The 13,860-nt window shown below is 42.1% G+C and overlaps 1 pseudogene across 1 annotated transcript in view; it reads right to left on the reverse strand.

Moving 5' to 3' along the window:
* Positions 1-2,756: 2,756 nt before the first annotated feature.
* The window catches only part of LOC311149341 (adenylate cyclase type 6-like), an 86,967-nt pseudogene continuing 75,863 nt past the window's right edge, over positions 2,757-13,860 (reverse strand). Inside the window, exons 16-22 of the transcript XR_014615682.1 lie at positions 13,581-13,840; positions 13,187-13,255; positions 11,495-11,627; positions 9,715-9,978; positions 6,768-6,972; positions 6,267-6,391; positions 2,757-5,564 (exon numbers count right to left, since the gene is read on the reverse strand). The product of XR_014615682.1 is annotated as an adenylate cyclase type 6-like (transcript). The remainder of the gene's footprint in view (positions 5,565-6,266; positions 6,392-6,767; positions 6,973-9,714; positions 9,979-11,494; positions 11,628-13,186; positions 13,256-13,580; positions 13,841-13,860) is intronic.

Consider the following 13,860-nt stretch of genomic DNA (forward strand, 5'->3'; position numbering starts at 1 on the left):
CTTATAACCAAAAAGAGCTTCTGGATATCAGGACAGCGATTACTCACCTCGTATTGGACAAAGATTTTTTCTTCAACGAGGTGGCCGCGAAGGATATCCTACAGACACCCGACAAGGCCCAAATCCCTGTCATTCGCATGAGAAAGAGATGGAGATATCGTGGACGTAGGTCGGGGTGCCTTGTAAGGATCCGACGGCGAGCGAGTAAACTGCCTCTCCCATCAATCCTATTAGCCAATGTTCAATCATTTGAGAATAAATTGGATGACCTAAGATTACGGTTATCCTACCAACGGGACATTAAAAACTGTAATATCTTATGTTTCACCGAGTCGTAGCTGAACGACGACATGGACAACATACAGCTAGCGGGCTATACACTACATCGGCAGGATAGAACGGCTGACACCGGTAAGACAAGGGGTGGCGGTCTGTGTATATTTGTAAACAACAGTTGGTGCACAAAATCAAATACTAAGGAAGTCTCTAGGTTTTGCTCGCCTGAGGTAGAGTATCTTATGATAAGCTGTAGACCACACTATTTACCAAGATAGTTTTCATCTATATTTTTCATAGCTGTCTATTTACCACCACAAACCAATGCTGGCATTAAGATTGCACTGAATGAGCTGTTTAAGGCCATAAGTGAACAGGAAAATGCTCATCCAGAGGTAGCGCTCCTAGTGGCCAGGGACTTTAATGCAGGGAAACTTAAATCCGTTCTACCTCATTTCTACCAGCATGTTAAATGTGCAACCAAAGAAAAAAAAACTCTAGACCACCTTTACTCCACACACAGAGACGCATACAAAGCTCTCCCTCGCCCTCCATTTGGCAAATCTGACCATAACTATATCCTCCTGATTCCTGCTTATAAGCAAAAACTAAAGCAGGAAGCACCAGTGACTCGGTTAATAAAAAAGTGGTCAGATGACACAGATGCTAAGCTACAGGACTGTTTTGCTAGCACAGACTAGAACATGTTCCAGGATTCTTCAGATAGCATTGAGGAGTACACCACATCAGTCACTGGCTTCATCAATAAGTGCATCGATGATGTCGTCCAGCAGTGAGGGGAACGGCACCTCTGTACCTTCGGGCTCTGATCAGTCCCTACACCCAAACGAGGGCATTGCGTTCATCCACCTCTGGCCTGCTGGCTCCCCTTCCTCTGCGGAAGCATAGTTCCCGCTCAGCCCAGTCAAAACTGTTCGCTGCTCTGGCACCCCAATGGTGGAACAAGCTCCCTCACGACGCCAGGACAGCGGAGTCACTCACCACCTTCCGGAGGCATTTGAAACCCCACCTCTTTAAGGAATACCTGGGATAGGATAAAGTAATCCTTCTACCCCCCCCCCCCCCCCCCCCCCCAAAATTGTAAAGTGGTTATCCCACTGGCTATAGGGTGAACGCACCAATTGGTGAGTCGCTCTGGATAAGAGCGTCTGCTAAATGACGTAAATGTGCCCTTGAGCAAGGCACTTAACCCTAATTGCTCCTGTAAGTCGCTCTGGATAAGAGCGTCTGCTAAATGACTAAAATGTAAATGTAATGTAAAATGTCCCCACAGTGACCATACATACATACCCCAACCAGAAGCCATGGATTACAGGAAACATCCGCACTGAGCTAAAGGGTAGAGCTGCCGCTTTCAAGGAGCGGAACTCTAACCCGGGCGCTTATAAGAAACGTGTACTCCGAGCATGTGCTGACCAACTGGCAAGTGTCTTCACTGACATTTTCAACATGTCCCTGACTGTAATACCAACATGTTTTTATTTAAAATAAATGCACTGTTGGTTAAGGGCTGTAATTAAGCATTTCACTGTAATGTCTTCACCTGTTGTATTCGGCGCATGTGGCCAATACAATTTGATTTGATTTTTGTGACTGCACTTGAAGAAACGTTCAAAGCTCTTCATGTCTTAAAGTAATGATGGACTGTCATTTCTCTTTGATTATTTGAACTGTTCTTGCCATAATATGGACTTGGTCTTTCACCAAATAGGGCTATCTACTGTATACCACCCCTACCCTGTCACAACACAACTGATTGGTTCAAACGCATTAAGGAAAGAAATTCCACAAATGAACTTTTAACAAGGCACACCTGTTAATTGAAATGCATTCCAGGTGACTACCTCATGAAGCTGGTTGAGAGAATGCCAAGAGTGTGCAAAGCTGTCATCAAGGCAAAGGATTGCTACTTTGAAGAATCTCAAATATAAAATATATTTAGATTTGTTTAACACTTTTTTGGTTACTACATGATTCCATATGTGTTATTTCATAGTTTTGATGTCTTCACTATTATTCTACAATGTAGAAAATAGTAAAAATAAAGAAAAACCCTGGAATGAGTAGTGGCGCAGTGGTCTAAGGCACTGCATTGCAGTGCTAGCTGTGCCACTAGAGATCCTGGTTCGAATCCAGGCTCTGTCGTAACCGGCCGCGACCGGGAGACCCATGGGGCGGCGCACAATTGGCCCAGCGTCATCCAGGGTAGGGGAGGGAATGGCTGGCAGGGATGTAGCTCAGTTGGTAGAGCATGGCGTTTGCAACGCCAGGGTTGTGGGTTCGATTCCCACGGGGGGTAAAAAAATAATGTATGCACTCACTAACTGTAAGTCGCTCTGGATAAGAGCGTCTGCTAAATGACTAAAATGTAAAATGTGTCAACTTTTGACTGGTACTGTAGGTATAGGGGCAACTCAAGATATGTTACCCATTATTATGATCATGACATTACCAATAACTTATCCAACTTATTATTTTAATAAAATGTGCATTGCAATGAAACAGCAGCAAAACACATAGGCCTACATTGCACATTGATTAGGGGAAGAGACTGAATAATAACAGAATAATAACTAAATTATAATAATCAATAATACAAAACAGTAATTTATTGATTTTGTTTTAAGGGGAAATCAAACCAGATTACCATTTCATTTCTTCAATTCTGCTATATTGTTATTTTTGGAATGGAAAAACAAACAAACAGTATTTTGTTGGCCTTTCAACTCAAATACAGTAAGAGACTAATGGGAAGAGAAAAAAGAAAAGGGGGAACAAATACAACTTCATTCAGAGATCCCTCTTACACACAGGTTGCTCAGGATCAGCAGGCTCGTGTTCATTAGGGCACACAGTAGAAAACCGTTTTGCTACGAAAAACCTAAACAAGCCATTTCTTATTTGACAAGTTCAGGTACTGTAGTACCTTCCTGTTTCACTTATTTTCTTCTGTTCCTAATGAACATGACATAGGTTGAGGAAAAAGATGGACAGAGACCCCAAGTCACCACGGTAGGCCCTTCATACTGTAACGTACTCCCTGATACAGTACAGTGAATAAGTGGGATCAAGGGACATAAACTTTCATTTCTATGCAATAGTACTTCACATAATACAGCAGTAGCTCTTCCTCTCCCTGAACCCTTTTGCCATGTTGGTATAACAGAAAAGGCCACGTCCCTGTCCTGATCCGGGAGCCTGTATTGGCACCATTAAAACTGGTAATTTCTTTCAATACAAGCCAGATAATGTTTGTACCACAAAAATAATGAGTAGTAGTGGTGTCACCATAGACATACAGTATATTTTGTTATTTTCGTACATTCATAAGATAAGTTTCAAAATACAGTACTCCTTTGTGGGGTAAAGAGCTTCTATGTGCCAAATACTATTAGATACCAATACTATTGGATGGTGTGAAATACTATGGAGTACAGATACTACCATTGATGTACCTCTTACTTCAAGGTAACAGCCAGAAAACCTTTGTGTATTCTCCTGTAACATTGTACTGTAGGCTATAGGCCCACTGTGTGTAGATGACCACCTCCTTGCCCATATGTTTTAACACAATCCAAAATCAATTTGTGGGTTTTTAGAATGAATTTGGAATGGAATTGTGATCATAATCACAGTAAAATAAATGGCATGAAGTAAAGGTGATTTAAATAAATCAACAAACATAAATCAGGAATGAACACACAACTCCAAAGTATAAGATATAAAAACAACACGCATGCCTTGCAGCATCAATTTGGCATGGTTGCATCCAAAATGGCACCCTATTCCCTATGTAGTGCACTACTTTTGACCAGAGCCCCGGCTCTGGTCAAAAGTAGTGCACTATATAGAGAATAGGGTGTCATTTGGGAAACAACCCATTTGTCATACAGAATCTTTAAAAACCTCACAGTGAAGAATTATGCCCCTTTAAAGATAAAGAACAGCATACAGTTACCCTCCCACGCACACACTTATTTCATATAAAACATCTCATCTCATAGCAATTAAAACAATCTCTCCAGTACCATGGTAGCAATGCAGTTGTTTGTTTGTCCTTCACTAAAATTTCTGTTTTGGCTTGTACCAAAAAATACATCTAGAGAGAGAAAGTCATTGACGATACATAGAAAAGAGAAACACAACCTTATGTGGGTTAGAATTAGCCTGCACACAATAGAGGTCCTGAAAGGAACACAGAAATCCAATCCAAGGCTGCTCTGTGTGTGTGTGTGTGGTCTCTCTTCGTTCGCAGTGCACAATCAAAGACAGATTTCTCAGCTCTCCTTCATATTATCAAGCATATCAAGTCAAAAACAATGTGTTCGCCGCTATCAAAGACAATGACGTTTTTTTCCGTGGCCTTTGTTGTCAAAAGTGACAAGAAAGAAAAAGCTGAAAAAACAACAGATTTGCAGTTGTTCAATCTTCAGTCATTTCAGTTGTTCGATCCGCAGTCATGTCAGTTGTTCGATCCGCAGTCATGTCAGTTGTTCATTCTGCAGTCATTTCGAACAGAAATTGGTTGATGTGTGTAGAGTCAGTCCCTCATAATAAAACATTTGTTCTTTGGTCGTTTTCATCTTATCCTTGAATATTTCATATAATACATATATAGATTTTGTTACAAGGTCGTCACGACAACAAAAAAATCCATCCATTTCAGTGAAAAATAAATAATAGCTCCGGATGTGAAGTATTTGTTGTGTAGCTCACGACAAAACAAATGTAGCCTTTTGTTCAGTAATTTCCTTCTAAGGCAATAGGTCTTCATTATAATTCTTTAATTATATCTTTCAAGTAGCTTTGTGTCATAAGCCTTGAAGTAAGAACGGAATTCCTGGTGTGCGTCCCATATGGCACCCCATTCTCTATACAGTGCATTCATTTTGACCAGGGCCCTGGGCCTATACAGGGAGCCATTTGAGACCCAAACCTAAAGTAGTGTGCATAACAATACATGATCGCACACAAACACATTTCCTTCATGGCTTTGAACTGTTTCTTTCTTTCTCTCTTGTCTCACTCTCTTTTCTCACACACCCACTTCCCGCTCTCCCTCTCTCTTCCTTTCCATATCTCTCTTCTTCATGTATGAGCAGCCAGTGGTAGTCCCGTGACCGTCGTGGTTAACTGCCCTGGGTACCATTGGGACCACTGGTCAGGAAGTAGGTGGTCATCTCTCCCTTCCCCTTCACCTTGACCAGGCCTCTGTGGTCCAGTTGGTAGCCTTTGTTTACCAGGACATGGTACAGGTCTGTGGTCACCTGGGAAAAGACAACACAAGGACACGTGTGTGTGCATGTGTCATTTGACTCTCCACAGATAATGTCAGCCACAGCTACACAGCAGCTATCCTCTTCTATTTTGTTCTGTTCTATTCTAGGATGATCAAGGCACTACATGGTGGAAGGAAAAGTATATAATGGCAAGTGTAGCGATAGTTGAAGTGGAACACTTGGTATCTGGTTACAATTCTTGTTCCTTTTAACTAATGGTTGCAAAATACTGTGCTGCAGTAGGGTTTTATATACAGTAGGTGGCAGCACTGAACATAGAGGACACTGAATCTACAGTATATTGCTATATTGAGTTCAAGGTCATCATATGTCCATCATCCAATTAATTACATTGACAAGATTTAATTTAGCATTTAAATAAGTGTAAAATGGTTGAACGTTATATGACTCTCAATGACATATCTAACATACAGTGGATATCAAAGATATGTACAGTAATTGGGCGGCAGGTAGCTTAGTGGGTAAGAGCGTTGTGCCAGTAACCGAAAGGTCGCTGGTTCTAATCCCCGAGCCGACTAGGTGAAAAATCTGTCGATGTGCACTTGAGCAAGGCACTTAACCCTAATTGCTCCTGTAAGTCGCTCTGGATAAGAGCGTCTGCTAAAATGACTAAAAAAAAAAAAAAAAAAAAAAGTAATTCTTAAAATCAGGCAAAGTAGGTGTATCTACCTGTATGCAGTCTGGGACTCCGGTGCTGTCCATACGACTGGCCACATTGACAGTGTTCCCCCAGATGTCATACTGGGGCTTCTTGGCCCCGATCACCCCGGCCACCACCGGACCCATGTTGAGACCTGCATGAGCAAACAAGACACAGTCAACCTGCCTGCCTGCATTGCACCCCTTCACCCATCTATAAGTAAACCATTCAATTTTGTCCTAGAGGGCTGCAACGTGCCGGCTTTCGTTCCACTCCAACACATCTGATTCAAATAGTAAACTAATGATAGACTACTGCAGCACTGACCAGGATTGATTCTTATTCTCGTTGTGTTGTCTTTACAAAGGGACACTTTGCCACACATGTAATACCACTCATCTATCTTCATCTGGATGTTATTAAAGGAGCGTTCGTTGATGTACTTCATCTGTTCCCTAAGTCTCATGGCTACTCCTACTCCTAATACTACTACTCCCAACCCCATCTCTACCATAGGTCTAGGGACTCACCTATCTTCATCTGGAAGTTATTGAAGGAGTGTTCGTTGATGTACTTCATCTGTTCCCTAAGTCTCATAGCGTAGTCTGCCAGAGCCAGGATGTGTGATCGTCCCTCACGGTCGTAGGTAGAGTCGTTGAGGCCAGAGGCAGCCATGTAGGTACTACCAATGGTCTTTATCTTTTCCAGCTGGCGGAAGTTGTCTTCACTGATGATCTGGGCGGTCGGGGGTAGACAAAGGAAAAAGGGAGGGAGTTACAAACAACAGTGCCTAAAAACGCACACAATAACAAACGTTGAGACTGGTGTTTTGCGGGTACTATTTAATGAAGCTGCCAGTTGAGGACCTGTGAGGCGTCTGTTTGTCAAACTAGACACTCTAATGTATTTGTCCTCTTGCTCAGTTGTGCACCGGGGCCTCCCACTCCTCTTTCTATTCTGTTTAGAGCCAGTTTGCGCTGTTCTGTGAAGGGAGTAGTACACAGCGTTGTACGAGATCTTCAGTTTCTTGGCAATTTCTCGCATGGAATAGCATTAATTTCTCAGAACAAGAATAGACTGACGAGTTTCAGAAGAAAGTTATTTGTTTCTGGCCATTTTGAGCCTGTAATCGACCCACAATTGCTGATGCTCCAGATACTCAACTAGTCTCAAGAAGGCCAGTTTTATTGCTTCTTTAATCAGCACAACAGTTTTCAGCTGTGCTAACATAATTGCAAAAGGGTTTTCTAATGATCAATTAGCCTTTTAAAATTATAAACTTGGATTAGCAAACACAACGTGCCATTGGAACACAGGACAGATGGTTGCTGATAATGGGCCTCTGTACGCCTATGTTCCATAAAACAAATCAGCCATTTCCAGCTACAATAGCCATTTACAACATTAACAATGTCTACACTGTATTTCTGATCAATTTGATGTTATTTTAATGGACAAAAAAATTGCTTTTCTATCGAAAACAATGACATTTCTAAGTGACCCCAAACTTCTGAACGGTAGTGTACATTTTTTTATAACTTAATTGTGTGAATTGTTTGCGTATGATTTTAAGTGTATATCAATTCCCCATTAAATATATCACCAGTAGTACATTTACCGTTAATTCCTATAATTTCTAATCTACAATGTTTGTTACTTTGGTTATGGTAATTTATGTTAATGCATTCAATATCTTATTCCAGTTATCATTGTCGGAGTAGACACAATGTTTGCAGAGTGCACAACCTATGCTACACTTGTGAGAAACAAGTTTGGTCAATTTAGTAATTGTCTTTTGTTTGGTGCGCGCCTGTCAATGTTGAGTTAGGATGCGCACGCATAGAAGTAGTCTTATAGGCTACCTGGCCTGCATGTAAATGTAGGCATATAAATGTGCCCATTTGGGGATCTGACTGTATTTGTTATTGCTTAAGGTACCACCACTAATGACCTGTGGAGCTTCTCAAAGTTTTCTTTACCTCAAACAGCAAGCAAACAAAGTCTGTTTTTACATCCATTGAGAATTACAATAGTTCCTCAATGAATTTGAAAAATCTTTCCAGCTCTCTCCCTTTTGATAACCACTCAGCGTGAAAGGGAAAAATGTCATGCTGATTACCTCTTATCAGTGCTTGACTTGGACTGAAATAGGTTCCGGTACTCATGTTGGGTGCTGGTACTGTTCATATTTAGGTGCAGGAGCTCCACAATATTTTTGAGCTAATATTCTATAATCAATAGGAACAGGAGCTCGAGCAGTAGAAAAGTTGAGGTGCCGGTACTCAGCTCTGGTGAGCTCCTGCCCAAGTCAAGCACTGCTTCTTATCCCTTGCGCAAATAGCCTACACGGGAAACTCTGAGCTCCCAGAATATTTTATTCAATGTTGCAAGTTCGCTAGGGGCCTGACCCAAGTTAATAGTTGATACAACGTTTCAAGTTCGTTGCAGACAGGCCATGTGTAGCCAATTTGATTTATAGGATATTTATTTTTAAATCAGAACATTTTCTACCTGCAGGCTGCAATGTTTTTATTTGTTGGATTTATGTAGGCTATTTTTACATAGTTGGCAATGGCAATAGAAGTTACATTTTAGGTTTGTATCATTTTCATTTAGATTGGGATAGAATTTTGATTAACCACATGACAATATTTTGAGATATGAAGACGTTATTATAAATTAAATTAAACTGTTAAACGAAAATGTGCATATGAAAACCATAAGTGGCATGCAGAGCAGTAGAAATGGTAAGATAAATTGGCATTTCACATGAGAAAGGTTGGCGACTCCTCATGTAGCCTATTACCGGCAACTTCAGGAGCGTAGTGGCAGAATCTGCGAAAGCCAGCAGGAGAATAGTTGAGTCAGGTCTAGATCTCTGGCGCCCTCTTGAGGCAGTTGTCTTATTTCATCAAACCGTAAGCTCAATGCATATAGTTGATTTGATTAAAACACATAGGCTGGGTATATATATGCAAAGATACACATGTAAAAATGTTGACCAATTGAACATGACTTTCGGTTTACCAAGATTTTTTTTAGTCGGGGACAGCCCTAGATAGGCATTTTTGGTGAAGCTTGCATACAATTGCCACTCCCTGTTGCACACAACAAGCTTCCATTCCCGTCACAAATTGTTTTGGGACAGAATGTTTAAAATTAGGTGCAAGTTACCCAAAATGTACTCAGCTACATCAATCGCTATTCTTTCTCTCCTGGTGACTTTGTGGATTTTATTCCAGACCACAGCCTTTGCGATCTACATCCTACCTCTGCACCCATTTCTCCCCTCCCACCTCCTCCTATCTCCTTCTCCTCCCCCCTCCCACCTCGTAAAAGTCTGCGATGATCTTGTTCGGTAATCTCAAAGATTCCATCCCCTCGTTGTCTCTCCTCCCTCCCCCATTCCCCCTTTCCTCCTCTCCTCTCCTCCCTCCCCCACCTTTCCCTTTATTTATACAGATTATTCTCTCTCACCTCGTCAAAATCTGCGATGATCTCGTTGAGCAGCCTGAGACACTCCACTCCCTCGTTGTTGGCCTCCAGCTCCACGTAGAACTCAGAGAAGTTGGAGATGGAGGCGAACATGACAGCCACACACTCACAGGACTGGTAGTAGAGCTCGTCGTTACGCCGTTCCCGCGCCAGGAAGTGGGCGGCCACGTCTTTAGGCAGGATGTTGTGGAGGAGGCGGCGGTTGTAGGCCTGAAGCTCCTCCATCTCCTCTTTCTCCTCTGTAGCCTGGAGGGAACAGACACAGGGGAATGGGGAAACGGTTTGTTAAAAGGGATGAGAAAGTGACAAAATGATTAATAGGTCAACCTCATCGCTGTCTGTCTATAGGTATGGAGAGGAACTCAAAATGCTGATTGGTGTTTAGTATTCCACTGAACGTAGACCAGAGTCGGGATTAAAGTCACTCTGCTGCAACCACTTTATCAACAGACAAAGACTGAGGTCTGCTGAGTGATGTCACCAGATACAGAAACCGAGGCATGTGAACTCCACCTGCTGGATGTGTATGTGTGGGGGGAGGGGGGGGGGGGTTTCCAGGTCCTACCTAGCTTCCACAGGAAATCGAGGCATGCATGTGTGTGTGTGAGTGATGTGAAAAAATCTGATTATTTTAAAATGTTTAAACAGCTATTTATTTTATTGTTTTTCCGTTAAAATGATAAGAAAATGCATAAAATGCCACGTGAATTCAAAATGCAGCTGCGCTTCTGCCAGCAACGGTTTGGTCTCACTGTGCGTGCCTTTCAGATGGCTAAGCATTGCACCTGTACTACCATTACTGTACCTCAATTCCACCTCGCAAAGTTAGCATTTCCTTCTCATTTAACTTCTCAAAGTTTTGCCATACAGGACTTTGCTGCTGTCGCTTGCCTTTCTCTGACGTTTTTCCAACTGTTAATGACGATGACATAGTGGTGGAGTCGACTTTCCAAAATAATTGATTCCTTGCACGTCAACCCCATTTCTAAGTGTCAAGATTCAGTATTTTTGAAACAGAGGAGACTGATTAGTTGCCGTATTTCAGAGAACACAAACACTTGTGTCTTTCATAGCGAGCTAGCGAGGGACAGGGAGAGAGAGGGGAGGGGCACAGTATAGACAGGTCAGCCACCAGGCAGACAGAGTCAGAACTGTGCACTAGGCCTATCTATCGGCAATAAAAAGGTGTACCTCGCAATTTCTTGGCTTGCAATGTCTCGCAACTTCAGTAAAGCAGGGCCTATCATCAATGAAGAAGTTATGATATTTTACACGCAACAGACCGAAGACTGAATACACACTCGCACCATTAGCATTAGTGGGAACCAAGACTGTTCTAAGTGCAGGTCTGCTGGTTTTGACTAGCAGAAGTGACTTTTCGTAGCAGGTTAGGAGAACTTATGCAGCAGGTTAGGATAATTAACGTGGCAGGTTAGGATAATTAATGTGGCAGGAAGAAACATGGAGTGCATAGGTCTTGGTCATCTGTATCTCGTCTTGCATGCCTTGCAAATTCACCAAAGTAACCTACATTTCGCCTCTCCCTCTCTGGTTTTATTTAAATTACAAAACTTTCTCCAGGCGTTTATAGCCTATCATCTAATTAATATGTTTTGTGATAACTGCACTGTGATTTTAATTTTGTGAGGGGGAAAACAAAAAAATATGTTTTTTCAGTTAGGGATTTTTCTTAACGTTAAGGATCCCAATTTAAACGTTCACACCCTTAGTGAGTGTGTATGTGTGTGGCACCAGGTCCTACCTGCAGCTTCCACAGGAAGTCGAGGCGTGCAGTGGACTCAACCTGCTGAGCGTGTAGGTACAGAGCCAGGACGAACACCGTCAGGATGACAGGGGTCATGACCTTTAGAGACACCTTGGTCACACTCTCCTGGCTGGGGGGAGGGAGACAGGACTACAACCAATCAATCAATCAAGCAATGAATCAAGCATTTAATCAATGGAGGCTCCTCAGAGGATGAAGGGGAGGACCATTTTCAGAAAAATACAAATAGTGAAACATTAAGAAAAGCTATTTTCCGTCCTCCTCTGGGTACATTGACTTCAATACAAAACCTAGGAGGCTCATGGTTCCATATACTTACACAGTAATTATGACAACTTCTGGAGGACGTCCTCCAACCTATAATATCTCTTGCAGTATGAACTAACATCTTGTCCATCCAATCAAAGGATCAGAGAATAAATCTAGTACTGAAAGCATACTGGTAAACTACAGCTAGCTAGCACTGCAGTGCATAAAATGTGGTGAGTACTTGACACAAAAAGAGAGAAAGAAAATACTTAAAGTTTTTTAATTAGTTTCTTAAAAAATTAAGGAGAAGCAGCAGAGAGAGAGAGCTAGCTATATTTCGTATTTTCTTTCTTCTTAGTTTACCTTTCACTTACGTAGCTAATGCAGATGATTTAGCCTACTCAACAACCTGACTCAAACAGAGAGGAATGCTGTTTATGTTAGCTAGCTGGCTAAGCCTATCCAACACCACAACTCTTACAAGTCAAGGTAAGCTTTCAGTTTTATAAATGTATTGCCACCGGGGCCTGCCGGTTTAACTGCTAAACTGCTTGTGCTACAAACTGTACTGCATGATTTTACACATGGATTGGCTTGTGGGTTTACTAACACGTTAGTTCTAGTTTGTTGACTATGATGTTAATATGGTGAAAATGATGTAGGCTGTAGCAGTAACCTTATGGTATAAAGGTTTGGCTTGGAGAGCTTATTGAGGGAAAAGTTAGAGAAGGAGAGCGCGTAGATGCGAGAATGAATTATACAACGAGCAAAACGATGATTCTGTATGTGGCTGCTATGAAAGTGAACTGTGTTTGCGGGTGATCAGGGGTGTATTCATTCCGCCGATTCTGTTGCAAAACGTTTCTTAATTAAACAGACCTACCTGAATTTTTCCAATAGAATCTCTTGTTTTAGTTGCAAAATTGAATGTTTTGCAACTGTTTGGACTAATAATTACACCCCAGATCAGCTAGATGCAGGCAAGAGTGTGCAAGGCGGTATTGTTTGTGTCACTGTCTGTCACCTTGATTTCTCCAATTTGTCTCTCGACCTCTGCACCTACGTTACAAACTTTCATTTTTAGGCTAGGTTGTAGCAACCTCATGATGGGTAGGTATACTGTAGGGCAACTTTTAGTATCACATAGTAACCTAAACCTATCGATGTTACACTGAGCTGGGTGAATGGAATATGAATGACAGTCATCCAATATGCCATGCTCATGAAATAAAAATTGGTCTCCCTAATCTTGATGGGCATGAATCGCCACTCTAATCAATCAATCACACTCCTGGCTGAGGGGAGACAGGGGGAGAATAGACTCAGTCTAAGAGTGGACATGCACACTAACATGGACATGGTAACAGTGCATTGACCAAAATACTAATAGAGAAGAACAAAAGATAACAATGAACTTACCATGTCTCTGTAACTGTTTCATTGAAACTAGGAAACCAATCTAGAGAGTCATTCAATGGTGTGAAAGAGCTAAGGGCAAAAACAAAACACAAAATGATTAAATACCTTCAACACTTGACAAGACATTTGTGCTTTGCACACCACAAAGGTAGACACAAGTGCACATTGACTAGAATTGTATATTTGCGCTCTTGAGCTTGTAATGTGGACTGCAATGTGATTCAACCTGCCTTGAGTACCATATGGTCAGGGTTTGCTATTCCACCCAACTTTATCAACTAGTGCAGCTTAAGTATTTGAACGAAAACAAGTACGACTTGAACAAATACTATGAGGTGGGCGAACAGTAGGCTACAGTCAGTGACTCACAGGGTGTGTGTGTGTGTTAACTCACAGGGTGTTGGCGGTGAGCAGCAGGTCTGCGTTGTCGAACAGGGCCACCTGGGGCCACTCCACCAGCAGCAGGAAGGTAACCTGGATCAGCACCATCAGGGCGAGCTTGCCTATACTACTGATGTGGAGGAACACACTGCAGGCCAGCAGGGTCAGGAGAACACTGTAACAGAAATACTGGAGGACGGGGGGAAGAGGTATAGTTAGTTATAACAATGTTATTACATACAGACGGTATTCACACCGCACCCACACCACACACTAGCGTCCCTGCTGGGCTC

The sequence above is a fragment of the Coregonus lavaretus genome, assembly GCF_964263955.1.
Source record: "Coregonus lavaretus genome assembly, chromosome: 22".
Classification (NCBI taxonomy): Eukaryota; Metazoa; Chordata; class Actinopteri; order Salmoniformes; family Salmonidae; genus Coregonus; species Coregonus lavaretus.